Raw genomic sequence first — 18,005 nt, forward strand, 5'->3', positions numbered from 1 at the left:
GATTTGAAATAGTTCAGCTGGAATTCCATCACCTCCACTAGCTTTGTTTGTAGTGATGCTTCCTAAAGCCCACTTGACTTTGCACTCCAGGATGTCTGGCTCTAGTTGAGTGATCACACCATCTTGGTTCTGGGTCATTTAGATCTTTTGTACAGTTCTGTGTATCCTTGTCACCTGTGCTTCATCTGCCCATTAATCAGTTCATACCATTTCTGTCCTTTATTGTGCCCATCTTTGCATGAAATGTTCCCTTGGGATCTCTAATTTTCTTGAAGAGATGTCTAGTCTTTCCCATTCTATTGTTTTCCTCTAATTCTTGGCATTGATCACTTAGGAAGCCTTTTTTAAAATCTCTCCTTGCTATTCTTTGGAACTCTGCATTCAGATGGGTATAGCTTTCCTGTTGGCTTTTGCCTTTACTTTCTTTTCTTTTCTCAGCTATTTGTAAGGCCACCTCAGACAATCATTTTGCCTTTTTGCATTTATTCTTCTTGGGGATGGTTTTGATCATGACCTCTGGTACAATGTTGCGAACCTCCATCCATAGTTCTTCAGGCATCAAGGATCTAATCCCTTGAATCTATTTGTCAGTTCAGTTCAGTTCAGTTCAGTCCCTCAGTCATGTCCGACTCTTTCCGAACCCATGGGGTGCTGTATGCCAGGCTTCCCTGTCCATCACCAACTCCCAGAGCTTACTCAGATTTATGTCCATTGAGTTGGTGATGCCATCCAACCATCTCATCCTTTGTTGTCCACTTCTTCTCCTGCCTTCAATCTTTCCCAGCATCAGGGTCTTTTCCAGTGAGTCAGTTCTTGGCATCAGGTGTCCAAAGTATTGGAGTTTCAGCTTCAACATCAGTCCTTCCAATGAATATTCAGGACTGACTTCGTTTAGGATGAACTGGTGGGATCTCCTTGCTGTCCAAGGGACTCTCAAGTGTCTTCTCCAGTATCATAGTTCAAAAGCATCAGTTATTTGGCACTCAGCTTTTTTTTTATAGTACAACTCTCACATTCATATGTGACTACTGGAAAAACCAAAGCTTTGATTGGATGGACCTCTGTTGGCAAAGTAATGTCGCTGCTTTTTAATATGCTGTCTAGGCTGGTCATCGGAGAAGGCAATGGCACCATACTCCGGTACTCTTGCCTGGAAAATCCCATGGGCAGAGGAGCCTGGAAGGCTGCAGTCCATGGGGTCGCTAAGAGTCGGACACGACTGAGTGACTTCACTTTCACTTTTCACTTTCATGCATTGGAGAAGGAAATGGCAACCCACTCCAGTGTTCTTGCCTGGAGAATCCCAGGGACGGGGGCGCCTGGTGGGCTGCCGTCTCTGGGGTCGCACAGAGTCAGACACGACTGAAGCGACTCAGCAGTAGCAGCAGGTTGGTCATAGCTTTTCTTCCAAGGAGCAAGCCTCTTTTTTTCAAGACTGCAGTCACCATCTGCAGTGATTTTGGAACCCCAAAATTAGATTCTCTCACTGTTTCCATTGCTTCCCCATCTATTTGCCATGAAGTGATGGGACCAGATGCCATGATCTTAGTTTTCTGAATGTTGAGCTTTAAGCCAACTTTTTCACTCTCCTCTTTCACTTTCATCAAGAAGCACTTTAGTTCTTCATTTTCTGCCGTAAGGATGGCGTCATCTGCATCTCTGAGATTATTGTTATTTCTCCTGGCAATCTTGATTACAGCTTGTGCTTCATCCAGCCCAACGTTTCTCATGATGTACTCTGCATATAAATTAAATAAGCAGAGTGACAATATACAGGTTTGATGTACTCCTTTTGTATTTGGAACCAGTCTGTTGTTCCATGTCCAGTTCTAACTATTGCTTCCTGACCTGCATACAGATTTCTCAAGAGGCAGGTCAGGTGGTCTGGCATTCCCATCTCTTTCAGAATTTTCAGTTTATTGTGATCCACACTGTCAAAGACTTTGGCATAGTCAATAAAGCAGAAATAGATGTTTTTCTGGAACTCTCTTGCTTTTTCAATGATTCAGTGGATGCTGGAAATTTAATCTCTGGTTCCTTTGCCTTTTCTAAACCAGCTTGAACATCTGGAAGTTCATGGTTCACGTATTGCTGAAGCCTGGCTTGGAGAATTTTGAGCATTACTTTGCTAGCATGTGTGATGAGTTCAATTGTGCGGTAGTTTGAGCATTCTTTGGCATTGGTCTTCCTTAGGATTGGAGTGAAAACTGACCTTTTCCAGTCCTGTGGCCTGTGCCTAGTTTTCCAAATTTGTTGACGTATTGCGTGCAGCACTTTCAAAGCATCATCTTTTGGATTTGAAATAGCTCAACTGGAATTCCATCACTTCCACTAGCTTTGTTCATAGTGATGCTTCCCAAGGCCCACTTGACTTCACATTCCAGGATGTCTGGCTCTAGGTGAGTGATCACACCATTGTGATTATCTGGATTGTGAAGATTTTTTTGTACAGTTCTTCTGCATATTCTTGCCACCTCTTAATATCTTCTGCTTCTGTTAGGTCCATGCCATTTCTGTCCTTTATTGAGCATAAGTTGTGGTAAATACTCTGAGGGAGTAGAGAAGGGACATGCGAAGGGAGGAAAGTCCAAAAAGAACATGCAAATGAGCAGGCTACTGCTGGGGCTCAGTTTCCTGGCGACCTCCAGAGACTTGGAGGCACACTGTTTGGCTGCACACTAGCAAAGAGGCTGGGACGCTGGCACCCCCCACCATCATCCTGGGGAATCTGTTCCTCATTACCTCAGGACTGCCCTGCCAAGAGACAGTGATATATCTGGAATAATCAAATGACCTCAGGGACAGAGATGCAGGGATGACAAGTGACCCTAGAGTAGGCTTCGACTATGGACAGGGCACCCACCATCAGTGTCTGTACAGTTCCACCCCTGGAAAAGGTCAGGCCAAGGGAGGCAAGCAATAGCAATCAGCCTGACTTCATCATCACATCCTCCTTCCTCTTCATATCAAAGCATTTTAGACAAAGTGTGTGGTTGCTGGTGGGGCCTAGTTGACACCTCCCCTCTGCAGGGCAGTTTAGCAATAGGCCGCTTTAGATGTGAGGAACAGATGTCCTCCCACCAGACTCAAACTACAGCAGTGAATGGAAACCAAATTTCTGTGTCAGGCCTGTCAGAGGGCTTGTGATGCTGCTGAGCACCTGGGCTCACTCTCCTCTTTTACCTTGCAGCTCCATTTGGTCAGTTAGTCTTATCACAGTCTTCCAGAACCCCCAGAGCAACTGCTCCAAGCCAAGCCAGGGTCCAGAGCGTGACTCAGGGGACAAGATGGCTACTTCTGAGGGAGGCTATGTCTTCTCAGGCTCTGCCTCCAGCAAGTGTCCCTGTGACCAGATCTGGATCTGTTCTGTCCAAGGTGGTGGTGTTGGGTTGGAGTTGATAGCAACTCCTCACCTGCTGGCCACAAGCTTGAAGGCTTCTGAACCTGGCCATAATGCAGATGGACTGCAGAGCCATTCCTAGCATACACTCAGCCAGAATGGGTGACCCCCTCATTCCCCAGGGTCCTTGTCCTTGGAAGGGAGAGAAGGCCCAGGGCAAATGTCCCAGCCACTGGGCAGGAGGGCCTGCTGCAAGCCAGGATACTTGCTGGGGGCCTGGCATGTGTCCTTGCTTGCATTCCCTGGTGCTTAGGGGTAGTAGCCAGGGTCTGGGATTCAAGACCTGTCCATCTTGCTTTCCTCTGTGCCTAGAGCATCCCCAGCCTTGACAGTCTATGCTGACATAACAGTGGCTACCATGAAGTCTCTGAGCAGCTTGCCATTTATAGTTAATTAATTTTAAATACTCAAGGAAGACATGAATGGATTTTTCTGATGCAAGTACAGTTATTTCAATAAAACCAAGACTCCTTGACCACTTACTCTTTGCTGACTATCAGGCCCCCAGGTAACACTGTCTAGATTTGATGATGGTACTTTCAGATCTTCCAGATGCTTACAGACACTTGCACTCACCTGTACCTAGGCAAGCATCTTTCTGTATGGGTTACAAATGACATAATCTGTCCCTATTTTTCTGCAGCTTGATGTTTTTCACCATCAACCCTGTTGTTGAGTGGAATTAGTACATGCCTCTCTACCATTCGTTTAATGGCTGCTGTATTCCCCTGTATGACTGGACTGGCTGATGGAGTGTTTCTCCTACTGATGGATATTTGGGGTCTGGGTAAGTTTCTGCAGTTCCATTCCTTGGGCTAAATGGTTTCTTCTCTGTTACTTTGGGCCATCTTCAAGCCCCAGCGTCTCCTTCATCTCTACTTGCTCTGGGGCTGGCTCCTCCACTCCCTTGCCTCAGCTTTGAACTCTGCCAGCAAGCCCACATCTCAGAAACCTTACCTGGCCACCTCTACTGGACAGCCTCTGGGTGTAGCTACCAACAGACTAGCCTTTATGTTTCGTAAGGGACAAAGGCCAATAAGTATTTGTTGAGCCCAAACTCTTGGTCATGCTGTGTCCTTCTAGAAGAAAATTTTAAGGGCAGCCTTAAGGGGGCATGTTTACATACTGATGGTTTCCTCGACTGCCACTCCTGGAGGGAAGCCAGTGCTGGGGCTGGCTGTGATCCGTGACCCAGTCTGCACTGCAAGGAGGAGCCTTGCAGAAGGCAAGAAACCTGGGTCACATCCTACCCTGCTTCTTCCCAGTTCTGAGGCCTCTGGCCAGTCAGAACCATATCTGAGCCTTGAAGGGGAGATAAAGGATCCAGTTAATTGACATCCCTAGACAGTCCAGACAAATTGGGAAGGAGGGAACACTCTAGAGGATGACTGACTTAGCTTATGCAATAAATAAAAGGCAAGAAAAGCAAAAGGGTGCAGGACATTTTAGATTAAAAGAGAATTAAGAAATATAACATCCAAATATCCTGTGTGGCCTTTGAGGGGGGTCTTTTCTTCCCAAAAGAAAAGAGACTATTTTTGAGGCAGTAGGAAAATGTGATCAAGGATTGGTTATCAAATGACACCAGAGATTTCTTGACTATTTAGTGTTATAATGGTATATTACAGTTGTGTAGGAAAATGTCCTTCCAAGGTATACAGGGGATTTTAGGATTTTAGTTATTTTATATAAGATGTCTAATTACCAGTGACCTCTTTGTCTATAGTATATGAATATTACAACAAGCAACTTTTATTTCTAAAAGTGGAAGAGTAAAACTATTTGCAAACATTTTAAAAATTAAATAAGAATCAAAGTCAGTAATACTGTAGTGAAGCCAAGTATATTCATTTATTGATAGTGAGAATATACAAATATTTGGGAAGATAATTTGTCAATAAGTAGACAGAGCCATAAAAATATTTGTTCATGTTCTCTAGACCAAGAATTTCTCTGCTGGGAATTTACTCTGATGAAATAATCCAAAGAGGGGGAACCTCTCGCAGCAAGGCGTGGCTTTTTGAGCTCACATACTTTGACTTGATGGTGTTGGAAAGCAAAGTGCTAAGAACTATGTCGCAATTCAAAGGCCTGAGCAACTCACTGTGGGAAGAGCACTGTGATTACAGCCACATGAAGGCATGTGTGCTTGGGGCCCACCCCAGCAGAGAGCCCAGAGAGTGAGAGGGCTGCCACTTCTGGGGAAGGGGCAATCCTGCTGGGAAGCAGGGACTGGAGGTTTTTTCAAGTGGGTACCATGCTGTCTTAGCCACAAATGTAACTTCCTTGGAAATGGATTGTGAGCCTGGAGTGGTCTGTGATTATTTACCAGTTGAGAATTCAGCTTTCCATAGGGCAAAGCTGGACTTTCAGGGGTCCTGGGAAGCCATGTCCTTGCCTCATTTCTCCCAAGTGCCCCTCTCTGTCAGTCCTGGAATTCTGTGCTTACACATAGGCCTTTCTCACTAGGGTGAGATTGTCAGACCCTCTCCTGAAATCTTGGGTGCAGAAGGAGTAATGTCACAAAGGCAGAGGGTCCAGGGAGAAGGGAGGGTCCATAGAGGGGAGAGGAAACAGAATAAAGGAAACTTACTGGTGCTAGGTCCTTGACACATGTTAATTTTCTGTCTCAGAACTTTAGAATGAGGCACAGGATAACATCTCTCATCACCATTTCTTCACCATAGTCCACAGTAGATATTATTATCCCCATGTCACAGATGAGGAAACAGAAGCTCCAAGGGATTGATAATTTCACTAGGTTTACTGGTTTTATGTGTAGAGCTGAGATACTAACCCAGGCCTATATCTTTTGGGATCGGGCTTTGGGAGCAGGGTTCCGATTTTTCTGCATCCTCACTGACATTTGTTATTTCTGTTATAGCTATTAATTGCCATCCTGGTGGGTATGAAGTGGCATCTTGTGGTTTTGATTTGCATTTTCCTAATGGTTAGTGATTTTGAACATGTGTTTCTTGGCCATTTGTATATCTTCTTTGGATGAATGTCTATCCAACTCCTTTGTCCATTTTTAAGTTGGATTGTCCTTTTTGTTGAATCGTAAGAGTGCCTGATATATTTTGGATACTAGACTCTTGTCAGATATATGAATTGTAATATTTTCTTCTAGCCTGTGGGTTGTCTTTACACTCTTTAAAAAAATTAATTTCTAAATTGAAGTATAATTGAGAATTAAAAGTTTTATATACTTAAGATGATTAATTTAGGTACAGTTTGATAATTTGAAATACACTAGGAAGCTGTCTCTTCATATAGTTACCACTGAGTGTGTGTCTGTCTGTCAGTGGTGAGAACACTTAAGATCTACCTTCTTAACAAAGTTCAAGTATACAGTCGAGAATTGTTAATATGGCCACGATATGGTTATACCATAGAATGGTAGTACTTTTTTATCTTGCATAACAAATTTTGTACTCCTTGATCAACCATCTCCTCTTTTCTTCTTCTCTCCATCCCCTGATAACTACCATTTTACTCTCTGCTTCTGAGTTCAACTGTTTTAGATTCTACATGTAAGTGAGATCATGCAGTATTCGTCTTTGTGTCTGGATTAATGCACTTAACATAATATCCTCCAAGTTCATTCAAACTTCCATGTTGTCACAAATCGTAAGATTTCCTTCCTTTTTAAGGCTTGAAATATATAGACATATAACTGCTGCTGCTGCTGCTAAGTAGCTTCAGTCGTGTTCCACTCTGTGCGACCCCATAGATGGCAGCCCACCACGCTCCCCCGTCCCTGGGATTCTCCTGGCAAGAACACTGGAGTGGGTTGCCATTTCCTTCTCCAATGCGTGAAACTGAAGTCTCTCAGTCATGTCTGACTCTTCACAATCCCATGGACTGTAGCCTACCAGGCTCCTCTGCCCATGGGATTTTCCAGGCAAGAGTACTGGAGTGGGGTGCCATTGCCTTCTCTGAGACATATAACTAGCTGCATGTATACATATGTTTGTACATACATATGTATTCATGTATGTGCATATATATATATATCACTTTCTTTTTCCATTCATTCACTGATGGATATTAGTGTGTTTGCATAACTTGGTTTTTGTGAATAATGCTGAAGTGAACATGGCAGTGCAGATACTGCTTTGACATTCTGATTTTATTTCTTTTGGATGTATACCCAAAAGTGAAGAATTACTGGACCCCAGTAGCCACAGGACTAGAAAAGGTCAGTTTTCATTCCAATCCCAAAGAAAGGCAATGCCAAAGAATGCTCAAACTACCACACAATTGCACTCATCTCACATGCTAGTAAAGTAATGCTCAAAATTCTCCAAGCCAGGCTTCAGCAACACGTGAACAGTGAACTCCCTGCTGTTCAAGCTGGTTTTAGAAAAGGCAGAGGAACCAGAGATCAAATTGCCAACATCCACTGGATCATGGAAAAAGCAAGAGAGTTCCAGAAAAAATATCTATTTCTGCTTTATTGACTATGCCAAAGTCTTTGACAGTGTGGATCACAATAAACTGTGGAACATTCTGAAAGAGATGGGAATACCAGGCCACCTAACCTGCCTCTTGAGAAATCTGTATGCAGGTCAGGAAGCAACAGTTAGAACTGGACATGGAACAACAGACTGGTTCCAAATAGGAAAAGGAGTACGTCAAGGCTGTATATTGTCACCCTGGTTACTTATATGCAGAGTACATCATGAGAAACGCTGGGCTGGAAGAAATACAAGCTGGAATCAAGATTGCCGGGAGAAATATCAATAACCTCAGATATGCAGATGACACCACCCTTATGGCAGAAAGTGAAGAGGAGCTAAAAAGCCTCTTGATGAAAATGAAAGAGGAGAGTGGAAAAGTTGGCTTAAAACTCAACATTAAGAAAACGAAGATCATGGCATCCAGTCCCATCACTTCATGGGAACTAGATGGGGAAACAGTGGAAACAGTGTCAGACTTTATTTTGGGGGGCTCCAAAATCACTGCAGATGGTGACTGCAGCCATGAAATTAAAAGACACTTACTCCTTGGAAGAAAAGTTATGACCAACCTAGATAGTATATTCAAAAGCAGAGACATTACTTTGCCGACTAAGGTCCATCTAGTAAAGTCTATGGTTTTTCCTGTGGTCATGTATGGATGTGAGAGTTGGACTGTGAAGAAAGCTGAGCGCCGAAGAATTGATGTGTTTGAACTGCAGTGTTAGAGAAGACTCTTGAGAGTCCCTTGGACTGCAAGGAGATCCAACCAGTCCATTCTGAAGGAGATCAGCCCTGGGATTCCTTTGGAAGGAATGATGCTAAAGCTGAAACTCCAGTCCTTTGGCCACCTCATGCGAAGAGTTGACTCATTGGAAAAGACTCTGATGCTGGGAGGGATTGGGGGCAGGAGGAGAAGGGGGCGACAGAGGATGAGATGGCTGGATGGCATCATTGACTCGATGGACGTGAGTCTGAGTGAACTCCGGCAGTTGGTGATGGACAGGGAGGCCTGGCGTGCTGCGATTCATGGGGTCGCAAAGAGTCAGACATGACTGAACGACTGAACTGAACTGAACTGAAAATAGTTCTATTTTTAATTTTTTTTTAGCAACTTCATACTGCTTTTTATTAAGGTCATACCAATTTACATTTTGAAGAATTGATGCTTTCGAATTGTGTTGTTGGAGAAGACTCTTGAGAGTCCCTTGGACAGCAAGGAGATGAAACCAGTCAATCCTAAAGGAAATCAACCTTGAATATTCATTGGAAGGACGGATGCTGAAACTGAAGCTCCAATGCTTTGGTCACCTGATTCGAAGAGCTGACTCATTGGCAAAGACCCTGATGCTGGGAAAGATTGAGGGCAGGAGGAAAAAGGGGCGACAGAGGATGAGATGATTGGATGGTATTACTGTCTCAATGGACATGAATTTGAGCAAACTCTGGGAGATAGTGAAGGACAGGGAAGCCTGGCATATTGCAGTTCATGGGATTTGAGAGAGTTGGACATGACTTAGTGACTGAACAAGAACAACAAATTTACATTCCCACCAACAGTGTACAAGTGTTCCCTATTCTCCACATCCTCAACACTTATTATCGTTCATCTCTGATAATAGCCATTCAACAGATATAAGGTGATATCTCACTGAAGTTTTGAGTTGCATTTCTCTAGGCTTCCCACATGGCTCAGTGGTAAAGAACCAGCTTACCAATGCAGGAGACATATGTTCGATTCCTGGGTCAGGAAGATACTCTGGAGAAGGAAATGTCAACCCACTCCAGTGTTCTTCCCTGGGAAAATTCCATGGACAGAGGAGCCTGGAGGGCTACAGTCCATAAGATTGCAAAGAGTTGGACACAACTGACCAGCTGACCATGTTGGCCATTTATATGCTTTCTTTTGAGAAGTGTCTATTCATATCTTTTGTCCATCTTTTAATTGAGGTTTTTTGCTACTGAGTTGTTCATTTGGGGGTATTAACTGTCATTAGAAATATGGTTTACAAATATTTTATCCCATTCCATGGACTGCCTTTTCATTCTGTTGATTGTTTTCTTTGCTGGGCAGAAACTTTCTGGCTTGATGAAATCCCACTTCTTTCTTTTTGGTTTTATTGCCTTTGTTTTTGGTGTGATTTTCTTTTTTTTCTTTTCTTTTAAACTTTTTTCCCTCCCCCTCCTTTTTTAAACTTTACACTATTGTATTTTTTTGTTGTTGTTGTTATTGGTTTTGCCATACATCAACATGAATCCACCACAGGTGTGCATGTGTTCCCAGTCCTGAACCCCCTCCCACCTTCTTCGCTGTACCATCCCTCTGGGTCATCCCAGTGCACCAGCCCCAAGCATCCTGTATCCTGCATCAAACCTGGACTGGCGATTCATTTCTTATATGATATTATACATGTTTCAGTGCCATTCTCCCAAATCATCCCACCCTCTCCCTCTCCCACAGAATCCAAAAGACTGTTCTATACATCTGTGTCTCTTTTGCTGTCTTGTATACAGGGTTATTGTTACCATCTTTCTAAATTCCATATATATGCATTAGTATACTGTATTGGTGTTTTTCTTTCTGGCTTACTTCACTCTGTATAATAGGCTCCAGTTTCATCCACCTCATTAGAACTGATTCAAATGAATTCTTTTTAATGGCTGAGTAATACTTCATTGTGTATATGTACTACAGCTTTCTTATCCATTCATCTGCTGATGGTGTGATTTTCAATATAACAGTGTTGAAGCTTTCCTTCTACATTTTCTTTTTAGTAGTTTTATGACTTCAGGTCTTACATTTAATCCATTTGGGGTTGATATTTTTGTATACGGTGTGATATGAGTATCCAACTTCATCCTCCTGCATGTGGATATCCAGTTTTCCCAACACTGTTTATTGAATAAATTATCATTTTCTCATGTTGGATTCTTGGTACCCTAGTCAATTGATGTAGGTGTATGGACTTATTTCTGGGCTCTGTATTCTATTATTTATCTATGTGTCTGTTTTTATGCCATCATCATACTGTTTTGATTATTGTAGATTTATCATATATTTTGAAATGGTGAATTGTGATGCTTTCACCTTTGTTCTTGTTCAAGATTGCTTTATCTATTCAGGTTCTTTTGTGGTTCCATATGGATTTTCCATTTTTGTAAAGAAAGACATTGGAATTTTGATAGTATTGCATTGAATTTGTGTATTGCTTTTGGTAGTATTACCATCTTAACACTATTGTCTTCTAATCCATGAATACAAGTTGTTACATTTACTTATATCTTCTTTAATTTCTTTCAGCAGTGTTTAGCAGTTTTCAGTGTGCAAGTCTCGACTCTCCTTGGTTAAACTTATTCATAAGTATTTTATTCTTCTGATGCTATTGTAGATAAAATTATTTTTCTTAATTTCCTTCTTAGATTGTTCAGGCTCCTATACAGAAATATAACTGATCTTTGAATGTTTTCATTTTGAGGTGGTTTTTGGTATGTTGATTTTGTATCTTGCAACTTCACTGTATCCTCCCCTTTAATGGATTGCTGCCTTGTCACGACACAGGGGCTTGTGTAACTCAGTGAAGCTATGACCTATGCTGTGCAGGGGCACCCAAGATGGACGGGTCATACTGGAGAGTTCTGACAAAACATGATCCACTGGAGGAGGGAATGGTAAACCATCCCAGTATAATTGCTGTGAGAACCCCATGAACTGTATAAAAAGTCAGAAAGATATGACACCAAAAGGTGAGCCCTCCAGGGAGGACTGTGTCCAATATGTTACTGGGGAAGAGTGGAGGACAGCTGCTAACAGCTCCAGAAAGAATGCAGTGGCTGGGCTAAAGTGGAAATGCTGCTCAGCTGAGGATCTTTCAGGAGATGAGAGGAAAAATCTGATGCTGTAAAGAACAATATTGCATAGGAACCTGGAATGTTAGGTCCATGAATCAAGGTAAATTGGATGTGGTCAAGCAGGAGATGGCAAGAGTAAAAAATTGACATCTTAGGAATGAGTGAACTTTATTTAATTTTTAAAAATTAAATTAATTTATTTATTTTAATTGGAGGCTAATTACTTTACAACATTGTAGTGGTTTTTGCCATACATTGTCATGAATCACCCATGGGTGTACATGTGTTCCCCATCCTGAAACCCCCCACCTCCCTCCGCATCCCATTCCTCTGGGTCATCCCAGTGCACCAGCCCTGAGCACCCTGTCTCATGCATCAAACCTGGACTGGCGATCTATTTCACATATGATAATATACATGTTTCAATGCTATTCTCTCAAATCATTCCACCCTCGCCTTCTCCCACAGAGTCCAAAATTTCGTTCTTTACATCGGTGTCTCTTTTGCTGTCTTGCCTATAGGGTCATCGTTACCATCTTTCTAAATTCCGTATATATGTGTTAATATAGCATATTGGTGTTTTTCTTTCTGACTTAACTTCACTCTGTATAATAGGCTCCAGTTTCATCCACCTCGTTAGAACAGATTCAAATGCATTCTTTTTAATAGCTGAGTAATATTCCATTGTATATGTGTAGTACCACAGCTTTCTTATCCATTCGTCTGCCAATGGACATCTAGGTTGCTTCCATGTCCTAGCTATTGTAAACAGTGCTGCAATGAACATTAGGGTATGCGTGTCTCTTTCAATTCTGGTTTCCTTGGTGTGTATGCCCAGCAGTGGGATTGCTGGGTCATATGGCAGTTCTATTTCCAGTTTTTTTTAAGGAATCTCCATACTGTTCTCCGTAGTGGCTGTACTAGTTTGCATTCCCACCAACAGTGTAAGAGGGTTTCCTTTTCTCTGCACCCTCTCCAGCAGTTATTGTTTGTAGACTTTTGGATCGCAGCCATTCTGACCGGCATGAGATGGTACCTCATTGTGGTTTTAATTTGCATTTCTCTGGTAATGAGTGATGTTGAGCATTTTTCCATGTGTTTGTTAGCCATCTGTACGTCTTCTTTGGAGAAATGTCTGTTTAGTTCTTTGGCCCATTTTTTGATTGGGTCGTTTATTTTTCTGGAATTGAGCTGCAGGAGCTGCTTGTATATTTTTGAGATTAATTCTTTGTCAGTTGCTTTGTTTGCTATTATTTTCTCCCATTCTGAAGGCTGTCTTTTCACCTTGATTATAGTTTCCTTCATTGTGCAAAAGCTTTTAAGTTTAGTTAGGTTCCATTTGTTTATTTTTGCCTTTATTTCCATTACTCTGGGAGGTGGGTCATAGAGGATCCTGCTGTGATTTATGTCAGAGAGTGTTTTGCCTATGTTTTCCTCTAGGAGTTTTATAGTTTCTGATCTTACTTTTAGATCTTTAATCCATTTTGAGTTTATTTTTGTGTATGGTGTTCGGAAGTGTTCTAGTTTCATTCTTTTACAAGTGGTTGACCAGTTTTCCCAGCAGCACTTGTTAAACAGATTGTCTTTCTCCATGGTTATATTCTTGCCTCCTTTGTCAAAGATAAGGTGTCCATAGGTGCGTGGATTTATCTCTGAGCTTTCTATTTTGTTTCACTGATCTATAGTTCTGTCTTTGTGCCAGTACAATACTGTCTTGATGACTGTAGCTTTGTAGTATAGTCTGAAGTCAGGAAGGTTGATTCCTCCTGTTTGATTCTTCTTTCTCAAGATTGCTTTAGCTATTTGAGTTTTTTTATATTTCCATGCAAATTGTGAGATTATTTTTTCTAGTTCTCTGGAAAATACCGTTGGTAGCTTGATAGGGATTGCATTGAATCTATAGATTGCTTTGGGTAGTATACTCATTTTCATATATTTAATCATATATTGATTCTTCCAATCCATGAACATGGTATATTTCTCCATCTATTTGTGCCCTCTTTGATTTCTTTCATCAGTGTTTTATAGTTTTCTATACATAGGTCTTTTGTTTCTTTAGATAGATATATTCGTAAGTATTTTATTCTTTTTGTTGCAATGGTGAATGGAATTGTTTCCTTAATCTCTCTTTCGGTTTTCTCATTGTTAGTGTATAGGAATGCAAGGGATTTCTGTGTGTTAATTTTATATCCTGCAACTTTATTATATTAATTGATTAGTTCTAGTAATTCTCTGGTGGAATCTTTAGGGTTTTCTATGTAAAGGATCATGTCATCTGCAAACAGTGAGAGTTTTATTTCTTCTTTTTGAATCTGGGTTCTTTTATTTCTGTTTCTTCTCTGATTGCTGTGGCCAAAACTTCCAAAACTATGTTGAATAGTAGTGGTGAGAGTAGGCACTGTTGTCTTATTCCTGATTCTAGGGGAAATGCTTTCAATTTTTCAGCATTGAGGATAGTGTTTGCTGTGGGTTTATCATATATGGCTTTTATTATGTTGAAGTATATTCCTTCTATGCCTGCTTTCTGGAGGGTTTTTATAATAAATGGATGCTGAGTTTTGTTAAAGGCTTTCTCTGCATCTATTGAGATAATCATATGGTTTTTAATCCTTCAATTTGTTAATGTGGCATATCACACTGATTGATTTGTGAATATTGAAGAATCCTTGCATCCCTGAGATAAAGCCCACTTGGTCATGATGTATAATCTTTTTAATATGTTGTTGGATTCTGTTTGCTAGAATTTTGTTAAAGATTTTTGCATCTATGTTCATCAGTGATATTGGCTTGTAGTTTTTTTTTTTTGTGGCATTATTGTCTGATTTTGCTATTAGGGTGATGGTGGCCTCATAGAATGAGCTTGGCAGTTTACCTTCCTCTGCAATTTTCTGGAAGAGTTTGAGTAGGATTAGCTGTGAAGCCGTCTTGTCCTGGGCTTTTGTTTGTAGGAAGATTTCTGATTACAAGTTTCTATGCTTATGATGGGTCTATTTCTTCCTGGTTCAGTTTTGGAAAGTTATACTTTTCCAAGAATTTGTTCATTTCTTCCAAGTTGTCCATTTTATTGGCAAATAGTTGCTGATAGTAGCCTCTTATGATCCTTTGTGTTTCTGTGTTGTCTGTTGTGATTTCTCCATTTTCATTTCTAATTTTGTTGATTTGATTCTTCTGCCCTTTTTTCTTGATGAGTTTGGCTAATGGTTTGTCTATTTTATTTATCTTCTCAAAGGACCAGCTTTTAGCTTTGTTGATTTTTGCTATGGTCTCCTTTGTTTCTTTTTCATTTATTTCTGCCCTAATTTTTATTATTTCTTTCCTTCTACTAACCCTGGGGTTCTCCATTTCTTCTTTTTCTAGTTGCTTTAGGTGTAGAGTTAGGTTATTTACTTGATTTTTCTCTTGTTTCTTGAATTAAGCTTGTATTTCTATGAACCTTCCCCTTAGCACTGCTTTTACTGAATACCGTAGGTTTCAGATTGTTGTGTTTTCATTTTCATTTGTTTCTGTGGATATTTTAATTTCTTTTTTGATTTCTTCTGTGATTTGTTGGTTATTCAGAACCGTGTTGTTTATCCTCCATGTGATTGTATCTTTAATAGTTTTTTCCCTTTAGTTGACATCTAATCTTACCACGTTATGATCAGAAAAGATGCTTGAAATGATTTCAGTTTTTTTTAATTTACCAAGGCTAGATTTATGGCCCAGGATGTGATCTATCCTGGAGAAGGTTACATGTGCACTTGAGAAAAAGGTGAAATTCATTGTTTTGGGGGTGAAATGTCCTATAGATATGAATTAGGTCTAACTGGTCCATTGTATCATTTACAGATTGTGTTTCCTTGCTAATTTTCTATTTAGTTAATCTATCCATAGGTGTGAATGGGGTATTAAAGTCTCCCACTATTATTGTGTTACTGTTAATTTCCCCTTTCATACTTTTAGCATTTGCCTTACATATTGCGGTGCACCTATGTTGGGTGCATATATATATATAATTGTTATATCTTCTTCTTGGATTGATCCTTTGATCATTATGTAGTGTCCTTCTTTGTCTCTTTTCACAGCCTTTATTTCAAAGTCTGTTTTATCTGACCTGAGTATTGCTACTCCTGCTTTCTTTTGGTCTCCATTTGCGTGAAATATCTTTTTCCAGGCCTTCACTTTCAGTCTGTATGTGTCCCTCGTTTTGAGGTGGGTCTCTTGTAGACAGCATATATGGCGGTCTTGGTTTTGTATCCATTCAGCCAGTCTTTGTCTTTTGATGAGGTATTCAACCCATTTACATTTAAGGTAATTATTGATAAGTATGATCCTGTTGCCATTTACTTTGTTGTTTTGGGTTCGAGTTTATAAACTCGAGTTTTTGTTTGGGTTCTGTGTTTCCTGTCTAGAGAAGATCCTTTAGCATTTATTGAAGAGCTGGTTTGGTGCTGCTAAATTCTCTCAGCTCTGGCTTGTCTGTGAAGCTTTTTATTTCTACTTCGTATTTGAAAGAGATCCTTGCTGGGTGCAGCAATCTGGATTGTAGGTTATTTTCTTTCATCACTTTAAGTATGTCCTGCCATTCCCTTCTGGCCTGAAGGGTTTCTATTAAAAGATTAGCTTGAAAGGTTGTTGTTGAACCATGGAAAAGACGCCGGGATTCCTGGCCTCCAGAGGAGAAGAATTCAATCCAGGGCCAGAGACGAGGCTTGATCACTCAGAGCTTTGTGTAATGAAGTTTTATTAAAGTATATCTTCCCCCCTCACCCCTGGAGCCATGCTGGTTCTGCAGCTCTGTGGCAAGCCGTGGAGTTGGGGTTCTGTTCTGCAGGATGGGGTTTGTTAAAGTTGTCAAGAACAAGGCCTACTTCAAGAGATACCAAGTGAAATTCAGAAGGCAGCGAGAGGGCAAAACTGACTACTATGCTTGGAAATGATTGGTAATCCAAGATAAAAATAAGTACAACACACCTAAATACAGAATGGTTGTTCATGTAATGAACAGGGAGATCATTTTTCAGGTTGCTTATGCCCGTATAGGAGATATGATAGTTTGTGCGGCTTATGCTCATGAACTCCCAAAATATGGTGTTAAGGTTGGTCTGACAAATTATGCTGCCGCATATTGTGCTGGCCTGCTGCTGGCCTGCAGGCTTCTTAGTAGGTTTGTTATAGACAAAATTTATGAAGGCCAAGTCGAGGTGACTGGTGATGAATACAATGTGGAAAGCATTGATGGTCTACCTAGTGCCTTCATCTTTTACTTGGATGCAGGACTTGCCAGAACTACTACCGGGAATAAAGTTTTTGGGGCCCTAAAGGGAGCTGTCGATGGAGGCTTGTCTATCCCTCACAGTACCAAACGGTTCCCCGATTATGATTCAGAAAGCAAAGAATTCGGTGCTGAGGCACACCAAGAGCACATCATGGGGCAAAACGTTGTAGGTTACATGCATTACCTGATTGAAGAAGATGAAGATGCTTACAAGAAACAATTCTCTCAGTACATAAAGAACAAGTAACAACATAAAGTAACTCCAGACATGATGGAGAGATGTATAAGAAAGCTCATGCTGCAATACGAGAGAAGCCAGTGTATGAGAAGAAGCCTAAGAAAGAAGCGAAAAAGAAGAGGTGGAACCGTCCCAAAATGTCACTTGCCCAGAAGAAAGATCGGGTAGCTCAGAAGAAGGCAAGCTTCCTTAGAGCGCAGGAACAAGCTGCTGAGAGTTAAACCAAACCACAATTTTCTATCAAGATTTTTCAGATAAGACAATAATAAACTTATTGAACAAGCAAAAAAAAAGTTTTATTAAAGTATAAAGGAGACAGAGAAAGCTTCTGACATAGGCATCAGAAGGGGGTAGAAAAAGTACCCTCTTGCTAGTGTTAGCCATGGAGTTATATACTCTCTAATTAGTTATCACACCGAGTCAAAAGAATGTCTGGAGGTTGTAAAGACCTCACTAGACCTACTCCCATAATTTACACCTTAAAATAACAGGATTAGCCAGAAGGTTTTTTTTTTCCCGAGACTGTCCTCAAGCAGGATACATTCTTGTTATATAATCCTAAGGAATGTAGAGGGACAAAAAAGTTTGTCCTTGAGAACTCCAGATCCCTCTCTCCTTGGGGACCCCTGGACTTTCTTGTCAATCTGCCTAGGAATTGACTCTCAAGCTGTTATTCTTTTTGGAATCCCCTTGTGTGTTATTTGTTGTTTTTCCCTTGCTGCTTTTAATATTTGTTCTTTGTGTTTGATCTTCATTAATTTGATTAATATGTGTCTTGGGGTGTTTTGCCTTGGGTTTATC

At 40.9% G+C, this 18,005-nt stretch overlaps 1 pseudogene; it reads left to right on the forward strand.

The window, feature by feature from the left end:
• Positions 16,524-17,478, forward strand: LOC102169850 (annotated as a pseudogene).

The sequence above is a fragment of the Capra hircus genome, chromosome 7, assembly GCF_001704415.2.
Source record: "Capra hircus breed San Clemente chromosome 7, ASM170441v1, whole genome shotgun sequence".
Classification (NCBI taxonomy): Eukaryota; Metazoa; Chordata; class Mammalia; order Artiodactyla; family Bovidae; genus Capra; species Capra hircus.